Source organism: Oncorhynchus gorbuscha, unplaced genomic scaffold, assembly GCF_021184085.1.
Source record: "Oncorhynchus gorbuscha isolate QuinsamMale2020 ecotype Even-year unplaced genomic scaffold, OgorEven_v1.0 Un_scaffold_3902, whole genome shotgun sequence".
NCBI lineage: Eukaryota > Metazoa > Chordata > Actinopteri > Salmoniformes > Salmonidae > Oncorhynchus > Oncorhynchus gorbuscha.
In genome coordinates, this window is record NW_025748044.1 from 27,646 (window position 1) to 40,471 (window position 12,826).

Consider the following 12,826-nt stretch of genomic DNA (forward strand, 5'->3'; position numbering starts at 1 on the left):
TGTGCTCTTATCTAAATAGATATTTAGACACCACTCTTATCTAAATAGATATATAGACACCACAGGTACAGTAGCTTATCATATACCGCTGTGCTCTTATCTAAATAGATATATAGACACCACAGGTACAGTAACTTATCATATACTGCTGTGCTCTTATCTAAATAGATATATAGACACCACAGGTACAGTAACTTATCATATACCACTGTGCTCTTATCTAAATAGATATATAGACACCACAGTAACGTATCATATACTGCTGTGCTCTTATCTAAATAGATAGACACCACATTAACTTATCATATACTGCTGTGCTCTTATCTAAATAGATATATAGACACCACAGGTACAGTAACTTATCATATACTGCTGTGCTCTTATCTAAATAGATATATAGACACCACAGTAACGTATCATATACCACTGTGCTCTTTCCTAAATAGATATATAGACACCACGGGTACTGTAACTTATCATATACCACTGTGCTCTTATCTAAATAGATATATATACACCACAGGTACAGTAACTTATCATATACTGCTGTGCTCTTATCTAAATAGACATATAGACACCACAGGTACAGTAACTTATCATATACTGCTGTGCTCTTATCTAAATAGACATATAGACACCACAGGTACAGTAACTTATCATATACTGCTGTGCTCTTATCTAAATAGATATATAGACATCACAGTAACTTATCATATACAGCTGTGCTCTTATCTAAATAGATATATAGACACCACAGGTACAGTAACTTATCATATACTGCTGTGCTCTTATCTAAATAGATATATAGACACCACAGGTACAGTAACTTATCATATACTGCTGTGCTCTTATCTAAATAGATATAGACACCACAGAAATGTATCATATACTGCTGTGCTCTTATCTAAATAGATATAGACACCACAGGTACAGTAACTTATCATATACTACTGTGCTCTTATCTAAATAGATATAGACACCACAGTAACGTATCATATACCACTGTGCTCTTTCCTAAATAGATATATAGACACCACAGGTACTGTAACTTATCATATACTGCTGTGCTCTTATCTAAATAGATATATATACACCACTCTTATCTAAATAGATATATAGACACCAAAGGCACAGTAACTTATCATATACTGCTGTGCTCTTATCTAAATAGATATATATACACCACTCTTATCTAAATAGATATATAGACACCACAGGTACAGTAACTTATCATATACTGCTGTGCTCTTATCTAAATAGACATATAGACACCACAGGTACAGTAACTTATCATATAAGCCCTACCCTGTGCTCTGACCTCTTTCTCCCCTCTCTCTCCAGATGAAATCTCGCGTCTTGTGACGGCCGGCCGCCCAACAACCTGCCCGCTCGACCCTATCCCCTCCTCTCTTCTCCAGACCATTTCCGGAGACCTTCTCCCTTACCTCACCTCGCTCATCAACTTATCCCTGACCGCTGGCTACGTCCCTTCCGTCTTCAAGAGAGCGAGAGTTGCACCCCTTCTGAAAAAACCTACACTCGATCCCTCCGATGTCAACAACTACAGACCAGTATCCCTTCTTTCTTTTCTCTCCAAAACTCTTGAACGTGCCGTCCTTGGTCAACTCTCCCGCTATCTCTCTCAGAATGACCTTCTTGATCCAAATCAGTCAGGTTTCAAGACTAGTCATTCAACTGAGACTGCTCTTCTCTGTATCACGGAGGCGCTCCGCACCGCTAAAGCTAACTCTCTCTCCTCTGCTCTCATCCTTCTAGACCTATCGGCTGCCTTCGATACTGTGAACCATCAGATTCTCCTCTCCACCCTCTCCGAGTTGGGCATCTCCAGCGCGGCCCAGGCTTGGATTGCGTCCTACCTGACAGGTCGCTCCTACCAGGTGGCGTGGCGAGAATCTGTCTCCTCACCACGCGCTCTCACCACTGGTGTCCCCCAGGGCTCTGTTCTAGGCCCCTCTCCTATTCTCGCTATACACCAAGTCACTTGGCTCTGTCATAACCTCACATGGTCTCTCCTATCATTGCTATGCAGACGACACACAATTAATCTTCTCCTTTCCCCCTTCTGATGACCAGGTGGCGAATCGCATCTCTGCATGTCTGGCAGACATATCAGTGTGGATGACGGATCACCACCTCAAGCTGAACTTCGGCAAGACGGAGCTGCTCTTCCTCCCGGGGAAGGACTGCCCGTTCCATGATCTCGCCATCACGGTTGACAACTCCATTGTGTCCTCCTACCAGAGCGCTAAGAACCTTGGCGTGATCCTGGACAACACCCTGTCGTTCTCAACTAACATCAAGGCGGTGGCCCGTTCCTGTAGGTTCATGCTCTACAACATCCGCAGAGTACGACCCTGCCTCACACAGGAAGCGGCGCAGGTCCTAATCCAGGCACTTGTCATCTCCCGTCTGGATTACTGCAACTCGCTGTTGGCTGGGCTCCCTGCCTGTGCCATTAAACCCCTACAACTCATCCAGAACGCCGCAGCCCGTCTAGTGTTCAACCTTCCCAAGTTCTCTCACGTCACCCGCTCCTCCGCTCTCTCCACTGGCTTCCAGTTGAAGCTCGCATCCGCTACAAGACCATGGTGCTTTCCTACGGAGCTGTGAGGGGAACGGCACCTCAGTACCTCCAGGCTCTGATCAGGCCCTACACCCAAATAAGGGCACTGCGTTCATCCACCTCTGGCCTGCTCGCCTCCCTACCACTGAGGAAGTACAGTTCCCGCTCAGCCCAGTCAAAACTGTTCGCTGCTCTGGCTCCCCAATGGTGGAACAAACTCCCTCACGACGCCAGGACAGCGGAGTCAATCACCACCTTCCGGAGACACCTGAAACCCCACCTCTTTAAGGAATACCTAGGATAGGATAAAGTAATCCTTCTCACCCCCCCCCCCTTAAAATATTTAGATGCACTATTGTAAAGTGGTTGTTCCACTGGATGTCATAAGGTGAATGCACCAATTTGTAAGTCGCTCTGGATAAGAGCGTCTGCTAAATGACTTAAATGTAAATGTATATACTGCTGTGCTCTTATCTAAATAGACATATAGACACCACAGGTACAGTAACTTATCATATACTGCTGTGCTCTTATCTAAATAGACATATAGACACCACAGGTTACCTACCAGATCCTCTGTGAATCCAAGTAGTCTACAGACATTTTAAAGGGAAAAGGGGATGCCTACTCAGTTGTCCAGCTGAATGTATTTAACTGAAATGTCTCTTCCGTATTTTACCCAACCCCTCTGAATCAGAGAGGTGCGGGGGGCTGCCTTAATCGATGTCTTCAGTGCCCTGCTTTGCTCAGGGGCAGAACAGATTTTTAGCTGGTCAGCTAGGGGATTCGATCCAGCAACCTTCCGGTTACTGGCCCAACACTCAAACCACTAGGCTGCCTAACCTCTGCTAATCGTGTTCAAATGTCCCGAGATGTTTTTTTGCGGTTTCTATTTGTAGGCTCAGTCTATTTGTATACTTACTTTTTCAACAAGGACTATAAACAAAGTTATATAATCTGATGTCTTACACACCAAAACACAGTGAGCCAATACATTCTCAGCTGAGCCATAGGCCTGCCTGCTACCCCCTCCCATTGGCTGATCTCACTCCTACAGCCTCAATGGGTGCAGAGCGTCACACAGCTCCATTAAAAGCAGTGTGTGTGTGTGTGTGTGTGTGTGAGTTAGTGTGTGTGCTGGTCACTCACATCACATGTCTATTACATAACTGAGCACCCAGTCCTCCTCTCACCCCCCTGACAAATTCACACGCTTTGTTGCACACAAGTTATTTATACACTGTACCCAAGACGTGTGGGTTCAGAAATACCACCCGAGTTAAATATGAACTGAGAAACATTCTAAAAGGGGTCGGTGCTGAGGACAATAATAGACTAACAACCATTAGTGATGAGGTTGCTCTCCAAGGTGCTGTGCAATATGAATTCTCCAGTGTTTAACAGTGTTTATATTTATAGCAGTCTGTGCCTCTCTGCCACTGACATGTTCCCTCACAGGCTGATAAAAATAGCAGACTGCACTGTGCTTGCACTATTTCCAGCACTTGCAGACAAAACACATGGTCTCCGCAGAATTGCAGCTCTGGCTACGGGCAAGTCCTAGCCCATGTAGACTAACGGGTCATTGATAATGACTGAACAGTATATGAGTGGGTTAACGACGCCTCAGAGTGTGTTAGTCCTAGCCCATGTAGACTAACGGGTCATTGATAATGACTGAACAGTATATGAGTGGGTTAACGACGCCTCAGAGTGTGTTAGTCCTAGCCCATGTAGACTAACGGGTCATTGATAATGACTGAACAGTATATGAGTGGGTTAACGACGCCTCAGAGTGTGTTAGTCCTAGCCCATGTAGACTAACGGGTCATTGATAATGACTGAACAGTATATGAGTGGGTTAACGACGCCTCAGAGTGTGTTAGTCCTAGCCCATGTAGACTAACGGGTCATTGATAATGACTGAACAGTATATGAGTGGGTTAACGACGCCTCTGAGTGTGTTAGTTCCCAACCTGATATAGTTCCACCATCTTCTATCCTTGATTTGGCAGTGCCTTCTGGGTTGCCAGGTAGCCTAGTGGGGCAGCAGGTAGCCTAGTGGTTAGAGTGTTGGACTACTAACCGAAAGGTTACAAGATTGAATCCCAGAGCTGATAAGGTACATATGTCATTCTGCCCCTAAACAAGGCAGTTAACCCACTGTTCCTAGGCAGTCATTGAAAATAAGATTTTGCCTGGTTAAATAAAGCCATATCATTTTCCTCAGGCCAAAAGCAAGGCGAAATTCTGCCATTCATTTGGAATATGATCACAGAGCCACAAGGGGTGCATTTTAAAAAGGGCAATTCTAGGAATATCACAAAACCAGAAGTGTAGTGCTACACAGGTCTTCATCCACTCAGGACCCGAACTGAGCTATGCTTTAAAACACAGCAACTCAATGGTTTTTTATTGGGAGCAGTGGGTTGGGGGAGGGCCTAGGGCTGTGCTGTCAGTCAGAGGAGTTGCAAAGACATCTCCGTCCACCATTTACAGAACTATTTCTTCGGGCATGTGTTTCAGTCTCCCCACCACACGGCTGCCTCGGGCATGTGTTTCAGTCTCCCCACCACACGGCTGCCTCGGGCATGGGTTTCAGTCTCCCCACCACACGGCTGCCTCGGGCATGGGTTTCAGTCTCCCCACCACACGGCTGCCTCGGGCATGGGTTTCAGTCTCCCCACCACACGGCTGCCTCGGGCATGGGTTTCAGTCTCCCCACCACACGGCTGCCTCGGGCATGGGTTTCAGTCTCCCCACCACACGGCTGCCTCAGGCATGGGTTTCAGTCTCCCCACCACACGGCTGCCTCGGGCATGGGTTTCAGTCACATGGGTTTCAGTCTCCCCACCACACGGCTGCCTCGGGCATGGGTTTCAGTCTCCCCACCACACGGCTGCCTCGGGCATGGGTTTCAGTCACATGGGTTTCAGTCTCCCCACCACACGGCTGCCTCGGGCATGGGTTTCAGTCTCCCCACCACACGGCTGCCTCGGGCATGGGTTTCAGTCTCCCCACCACACGGCTGCCTCGGGCATGGGTTTCAGTCTCCCCACCACACGGCTGCCTCGGGCATGGGTTTCAGTCACACGGGTTTCAGTCACACCACTACCTCTGTTTAAATGCACTCTGAAGTAGACCCCAGAAAACTGAACCCAAAACCCACCTCCATTCAACTTAAGTTTCAAGGCATCAAAACATCTCGCTTTTTATTTCCCAGAGGTCTGAAGTTCGTAAGAAGACAATGGATACATTCAAACGATGAGCCGATCAACTTCTATGTCCCACTGCCTTAATAATGTACACAACAGTTCAATTTACATTTTGAAAAAGTTCTTGGCTCTGACAAATAATTTCTATAAATAAAAGAGCAAACGTAAACACATTAGTTAACTTGTTGTTGTTGCTATGCCTTAACGTTCCTTTCAGAAAAATACATCTTCATTTATTCATTGTAGGTCCCCACATAAATAGGAATGATTTTTAAAAACAAGGGCAAAACAAGACAATTGATATTCATTTTTTGAAGCAGCCATAATTGTAAAAAGGTTGAGATCCACGGCCCGGTAAACCTGCATTTAGTTAGCAAGTTACAAACCAGCAGCCATTTCTGTCTCTTTACCAAACCTTTTCTTAATCATAAGAAATGACTGTGTGATGACAACTGTTCTACCAATTAAAATAAATGCACCATCCATGGGAATATATCTGTCTGGTAAATCAACTACTGCATTGTCCTTCTTGATCGATTCCTAACCAAATAACCTCTTCCCTTCGGTGTGTTTCACCACCCCCAGAAAAACTAAATGACTCTCAGCCCTTAAAGAAAAGACGAATCGTAGGGGCCCCACTTACAACACATTAAATAAAAGCACATTTCCTTCCTTCAAAACTGTGACTGAATTGGGCAGGTTTCCAGTTACATCATATAGTTTCTTCAGTGAACACCTTGAGGAATGAAGGACAGAGGGAAGGATGTGTATGAATTCATGAAATAAAACAATGTCCTGTCTGTAATTCCTAGTCCAACTACACTGAACAAAGAACAGCAGCCTTCTGGCTCCTTATACTGTAGTCTATGGGACAGGGAGGCTGAGTGATGGGACTCTATATACTGTAGTCTATGGGACTCTATATACTGTAGTCTACGGGACAGGGAGGCTGAATGATGGGACTCTATATACTGTAGTCTACGGGACAGGGAGGCTGAATGATGGGACTCTATATACTGTAGTCTATGGGACAGGGAGGCTGAGTGATGGGACTCTATATACTGTAGTCTATGGGACACAGAGGCTGAGTGATGGGACTCTATATACTGTAGTCTACGGGACAGGGAGGCTGAGTGATGGGACTCTATATACTGTAGTCTACGGGACAGGGAGGCTGAGTGATGGGACTCTATATACTGTAGTCTACGGGACAGGGAGGCTGAGTGATGGGACTCTATATACTGTAGTCTACGGGACAGGGAGGCTGAGTGACGGGACTCTATATACTGTAATCTATGGGACAGGGAGGCTGAGTGATGGGACTCTATATACTGTAGTCTATGGGACAGGGAGGCTGAGTGATGGGACTCTATATAGTGTAGTCTATGGGACAGGGAGGCTGAGTGATGGGACTCTATAGTGTAGTCTATGGGACAGGGAGGCTGAATGATGGGACTCTATATACTGTAGTCTACGGGACAGGGAGGCTGAATGATGGGACTCTATATATTGTAGTCTATGGGACTCTATATACTGTAGTCTACGGGACAGGGAGGCTGAGTGACGGGACTATGCTGGGCTCTTTATACTGTAGTCTATGGGACAGGGAGGCTGAATGATGAGACTATGCTAGGCTCTATATACTGTAGTCTATGGGACAGCTGAGTGATGGGACTATGCTGGGCTCTTTATACTGTAGTCTATGGGACAGGGAGGCTGAATGATGGGACTCTATATAGTGTAGTCTATGGGACAGGGAGGCTGAATGATGAGACTATGCTGGGCTCTATATACTGTAGTCTATGGGACAGGGCGGCTGAATGATGAGACTATGCTGGGCTCTATATACTGTAGTCTATGGGACAGGGAGGCTGAATGATGAGACTATGCTGGGCTCTATATACTGTAGTCTATGGGACAGGGAGGCTGAATGATGAGACTATGCTGGGCTCTATATACTATAGTCTATGGGACAGGGAGGCTGAATGATGAGACTATGCTGGGCTCTATATACTGTAGTCTATGGGACAGGGAGGCTGAATGATGAGACTATGCTGGGCTCTATATACTATAGTCTATGGGACAGGGAGGCTGAATGATGAGACTATGCTGGGCTCTATATACTGTAGTCTATGGGACAGGGAGGCTAAATGATGAGACTATGCTGGGCTCTATATACTGTAGTCTATGGGACAGGGAGGCTGAATGATGAGACTATGCTGGGCTCTATATACTGTAGTCTATGGGACAGGGCGGCTGAATGATGAGACTATGCTGGGCTCTATATACTGTAGTCTATGGACAGGGGAGGCTGAATGATGAGACTATGCTGGGCTCTATATACTGTAGTCTATGGGACAGGGAGGCTGAATGATGAGACTATGCTGGGCTCTATATACTGTAGTCTATGGGACAGGGAGGCTGAATGATGAGACTATGCTGGGCTCTATATACTGTAGTCTATGGGACAGGGAGGCTGAATGATGAGATACATCCCAAAGCTTCCTAATAGAATTGCGAATGGAAGTGGTTGGTTTTACCCCCTACGACCAGAGTCTGAGGTCACAGCGAATGGAAGTGGTTGGTTTTACCCCCTACGACCAGAGTCTGAGGTCACAGCGAATGGAAGTGGTTGGTTTTACCCCCTACGACCAGAGTCTGAGGTCACAGCGAATGGAAGTGGTTGGTTTTACCCCCTACGACCAGAGTCTGAGGTCACAGTGAATGGAACCCCTGAATTCCTTTAGACATAAATTATATGGCAATGACTTAAAACAAACGTTAAAAAAATAAAATAAAAAAATCAACAACAAATTTATTGCGAGTAACTACTGTAAGTTATGTTTTTGTATGTGTGTATGGTGTGTGTGTGCCGAGGGCTTCTCCTGTGGAGTCGTCTCAGGGTAGACGGCGGTCCTTCTTGGTTAGCAGGTAACACTGGATGGTTCTCAGGCGGTCCTTGGCAGGGGCAAACTCTGGCTGCAGCTCCAGAGTGGACTCATACCAGCGCATGGCCTTCTCAAACTCCTCCTGGAGAGACACACACACACACACACCAGTGAACAAGGAATAATAAATACAACTGATCAGTATTTACACAAATTACCACAATTCATACTCATGTCATCATTTGACACAGCAGCATTAGCAGCAGCATTAGCATTCTTCAACACACCCCCCTGACACGCAACCTGCATACGATTTCATACACACACACACTCTTACCAATACCAGCATAAATAACCTGCTTCACAACCACTGACACTTGAAGGGAATTAAGCACCTAAACCAGACGACAGACCCTGAACCCGACGGCAGACCCTGAACCACGAACCAGACGACAGACCCTGAACCACGAACCAGACGACAGACCCTGAACCACAAACCAGACGACAGACCCTGAACCACAAACCAGACGACAGACCCTGAACCACGAACCAGACGACAGACCCTGAACCACAAACCAGACGACAGACCCTGAACCACGAACCAGACGACAGACCCTGAACCAGACGACAGACCCTGAACCAGACGACAGACCCTGAACCAGACGGCAGACCCTGAACCAGACGGCAGACCCTGAACCAGACGGCAGACCCTGAACCAGACGGCAGACCCTGAACCCGACGGCAGACCCTGAACCCGACGGCAGACCCTGAACCCGACGGCAGACCCTGAACCAGACGACAGACCCTGAACCAGACGGCAGACCCTGAACCAGACCCTGAACCAGACGGCAGACCCTGAACCACGAACCAGACGACAGACCCTGAACCAGACGGCAGACCCTGAACCAGACGGCAGACCCTGAACCAGACGGCAGACCCTGAACCAGACGGCAGACCCTGAACCAGACGGCAGACCCTGAACCAGACGGCAGACCCTGAACCAGACGGAGACAATGAACCAGACGGCAGACAATGAACCAGACGACAGACCCTGAACCACGAATCAGACGACAGACCCTGAACCAGACGGCAGACAATGAACCAGACGACAGACCCTGAACCACGAACCAGACGACAGACCCTGAACCAGACGGCAGACCCTGAACCAGACGGCAGACAATGAACCAGACGACAGACAATGAACCAGACGACAGACCCTGAACTACGAACCAGTCGGCAGACCCTGAACCAGTCGGCAGACCCTGAACCAGACGGCAGACCCTGAACCAGACGGCAGACCCTGAACCAGTCGGCAGACCCTGAACCAGTCGGCAGACCCTGAACCAGACGGCAGACCCTGAACCAGTCGGCAGACCATGAACCAGTCGGCAGACCATGAACCACGAACCAGACGACAGACAATGAACCAGACGACAGACAATGAACCAGACGACAGACAATGAACCAGACGACAGACAATGAACCAGACGACAGACAATGAACCAGACGGCAGACAATGAACCAGACGGCAGACAATGAACCAGACGGCAGACAATGAACCAGACGGCAGACAATGAACCATGAACCACGAACCAGACGACAGACAATGAACCATGAACCACGAACCAGACGACAGACCATGAACCATGAACCACGAACCAGACGACAGACCCTGAACCAGACAACAGACAGACTTAAACCAGACGACAGACCCTGAACCAGGCGACTCATGGCCAGGCCATGACAACAATGCTGGTCTGTTCCCATGGTGGTGGGCTCACCATGGCGATGTAGACGTTGGCGAGGGTGAAGTGGCTGACAACGGCGTGGGGCGATCTCCACAGCCATGCGGGCCACGGTCAGAGCGTCCTCCCCAGCCGCGCGTTCTGGAAGATGTTGGCCAGGCTGATCAGAGGTACATCCTGAGAGGGAGGGCGGGGAAGGAGGGAGGGGAAGGAGAGAGAGAGATACTGAATTATCACACAGCCCTAAAGCACAGGGTCATGTTCAGCAGTTCACAGTAGAAAGATGTTTTGCAAAGGAAAACAAACTTGTGTGTTATTATTGGGCAAGTCTCAGTCCATGTTACCTTCATGTGGTGCGGGGCGAGGGAGGGCTTTGGCGTAGGCAGTCATGGCCCTCTTGCCCTGACCCTCACTCTCCAGAGAGCAGACATGCTGGACAAGACCCACGATGTCTGGTTCTGCTCAGGAAAGGAGAGACTTTCATTTGTCTGCACTATTTTATTGATCTTTACACTGCGAAGATGCTGTGATTTGGGTGATACAGGTTTGTATAATAGCCTGAAGGGCAGCTGCCATCTCCAAACACCTACCTTTCTCCAAGACCTTGGCGATGCGCGTGCCCACTCTGCTCAAAGGACTGAGGGGAGAACTTATCTTTGCCCAGATTCTGTAGAACCTGAATGACAAATGGAAATGCGGTTGAGGATCATGGCAGAACAGTGAAATGATAAAGACTGGTTGGATATGAGAGACATATCATGCCCCTCCCCTTCCTTGCCCTCCCTCAGAGTAGACTCTCTCTGCCCCCTCCCCCTCAGAGTAGACTCTCTGCCCTCCCTCTCAGAGTAGACTCTCTCTGCCCCCCTCCCTCTCAGGCAGACTCTCTGCCCCTCCTCTCAGAGTAGACTCCTCTGCCCCCTCCCTCTCAGAGAGACTCTCCCTGTCCCTACCTCTCTGAGTTGACTCTCTGCCCCCTCCCTCTCAGAGTAGACTTCTCCCTGTCCCCTACCTCTGCTGACTTCTCCGGGGTGTAGTGGATAGCGGCGCGTTGGCCACGCCAGCCAGGTGGTCCAGGGTGTGCATGCTGGCAGCCAGGTTGGCGCTGCACAATGGCTCCACCGCAGGCTCCTGGAGTGAGTAGTAAAGTCTATGTGTTCCGTGATGCTGCGTGGAGGGAGGGGGAAACGAGAGAACAGCGGGGGAGGGGGAAAACGAGAGAACAGCGGGGAAACGAGAGAACAGCGGGGGAAACGAGAGAACAGCGGGGAAACAAGAGAGAACAAAGAAACAGCATGGGGAAATAAGAGAACAGCGGGAAACAAGAGAACAGCGGGGAAACAAGAGAACAGCGGGGAAAACGAGAGAACAGGGGGAAACGAGAACAGCGGGGGAAAACGAGAGAACAGCGGGGGAACGAGAGAACAGCGGGGAAACGAGAGAACAGCGGGGGGAAACAGAGAACAGCGGGGGAAACGAGAGAACAGCGGGGGAAACGAGAGAACAGCGGGGAAACGAGAGAACAGCGGGGGAAACGAGAGAACAAAGACGAGAGAACAGCGGGGGAAACGAGAGAACAGCGGGGGAAACGGAGAACAGCGGGGGAAACAAGAGAACAGCGGAAACGAGAGAACAGCGGGGAAACGAGAGGAACAGCGGGAAACAAGAGAACAGCGGAAGCAAGAGGAACAGCGGAAACAGAACAGCGGGAGGGAAAGCGAGAGAGAACAGCGGGGGCGAGAGAACAGCGGGGAAACGAGAGAACGGCGGAAACGAGGGAGAACAGCGGGGAAACGAGAGGACGGCGGGGGAAACGAGAGAGAGACAGCGGGGAAAACAGAGGAGCAGCGGGAGGGGAGAAACGCGAGAGACAGCGGGAGACTGAGGGCAGGCGGGGAAACGAGAGGACAGCGGAAACGCGAGAGAACAGCGGGAGAAACGAAGAGAACAGCGGGGGAAACGAGAGAACAGCGGGGAAGCGAGAGAACAGCGGGGAAACGAGAGAACAGCGGGGGAAACGAGAGAACAGCGGGGAGGGGGAAACGAGAGAACAGCGGGGAGGGGGGAAAACGAGAGAACAGCGGGGGAGGGGGAAAACGAGAGAACAGCGGGGGAGGGGGAAAACGAGAGAACAGCGGGGAAACGAGAGAACAGCGGGGAGGGGAAACGAGAGAACAGCGGGGAAATGAGAGAACAGCGGGGAAATGAGAGAACAGCGGGGAAATGAGAGAACAGCGGGGAAATGAGAGAACAGCGGGGAAACGAGAGAACAGCGGGAAACGAGAGAACAGCGGGGAAGCGAGAGAACAGCGGAGTGGGGAAACGAGAGAACATTGGGGGAAATGAGAGAACAGCGGGGAAACGAGAGAACATTGGGGGAAACGAGAGAACAGCGGG

At 49.1% G+C, this 12,826-nt stretch overlaps 1 long non-coding RNA gene across 1 annotated transcript; it reads right to left on the reverse strand.

Moving 5' to 3' along the window:
• Nucleotides 1–5,758: 5,758 nt before the first annotated feature.
• LOC124028246 lies at nt 5,759–10,502 on the reverse strand. The gene is made up of 2 exons (XR_006837566.1): nt 10,469–10,502; nt 5,759–8,829 (listed from the first exon to the last, which is right to left on the reverse strand). It is a non-coding gene; the product is annotated as an uncharacterized LOC124028246 (long non-coding RNA).
• Between the last annotated feature and the right edge of the window lie 2,324 nt (nt 10,503–12,826).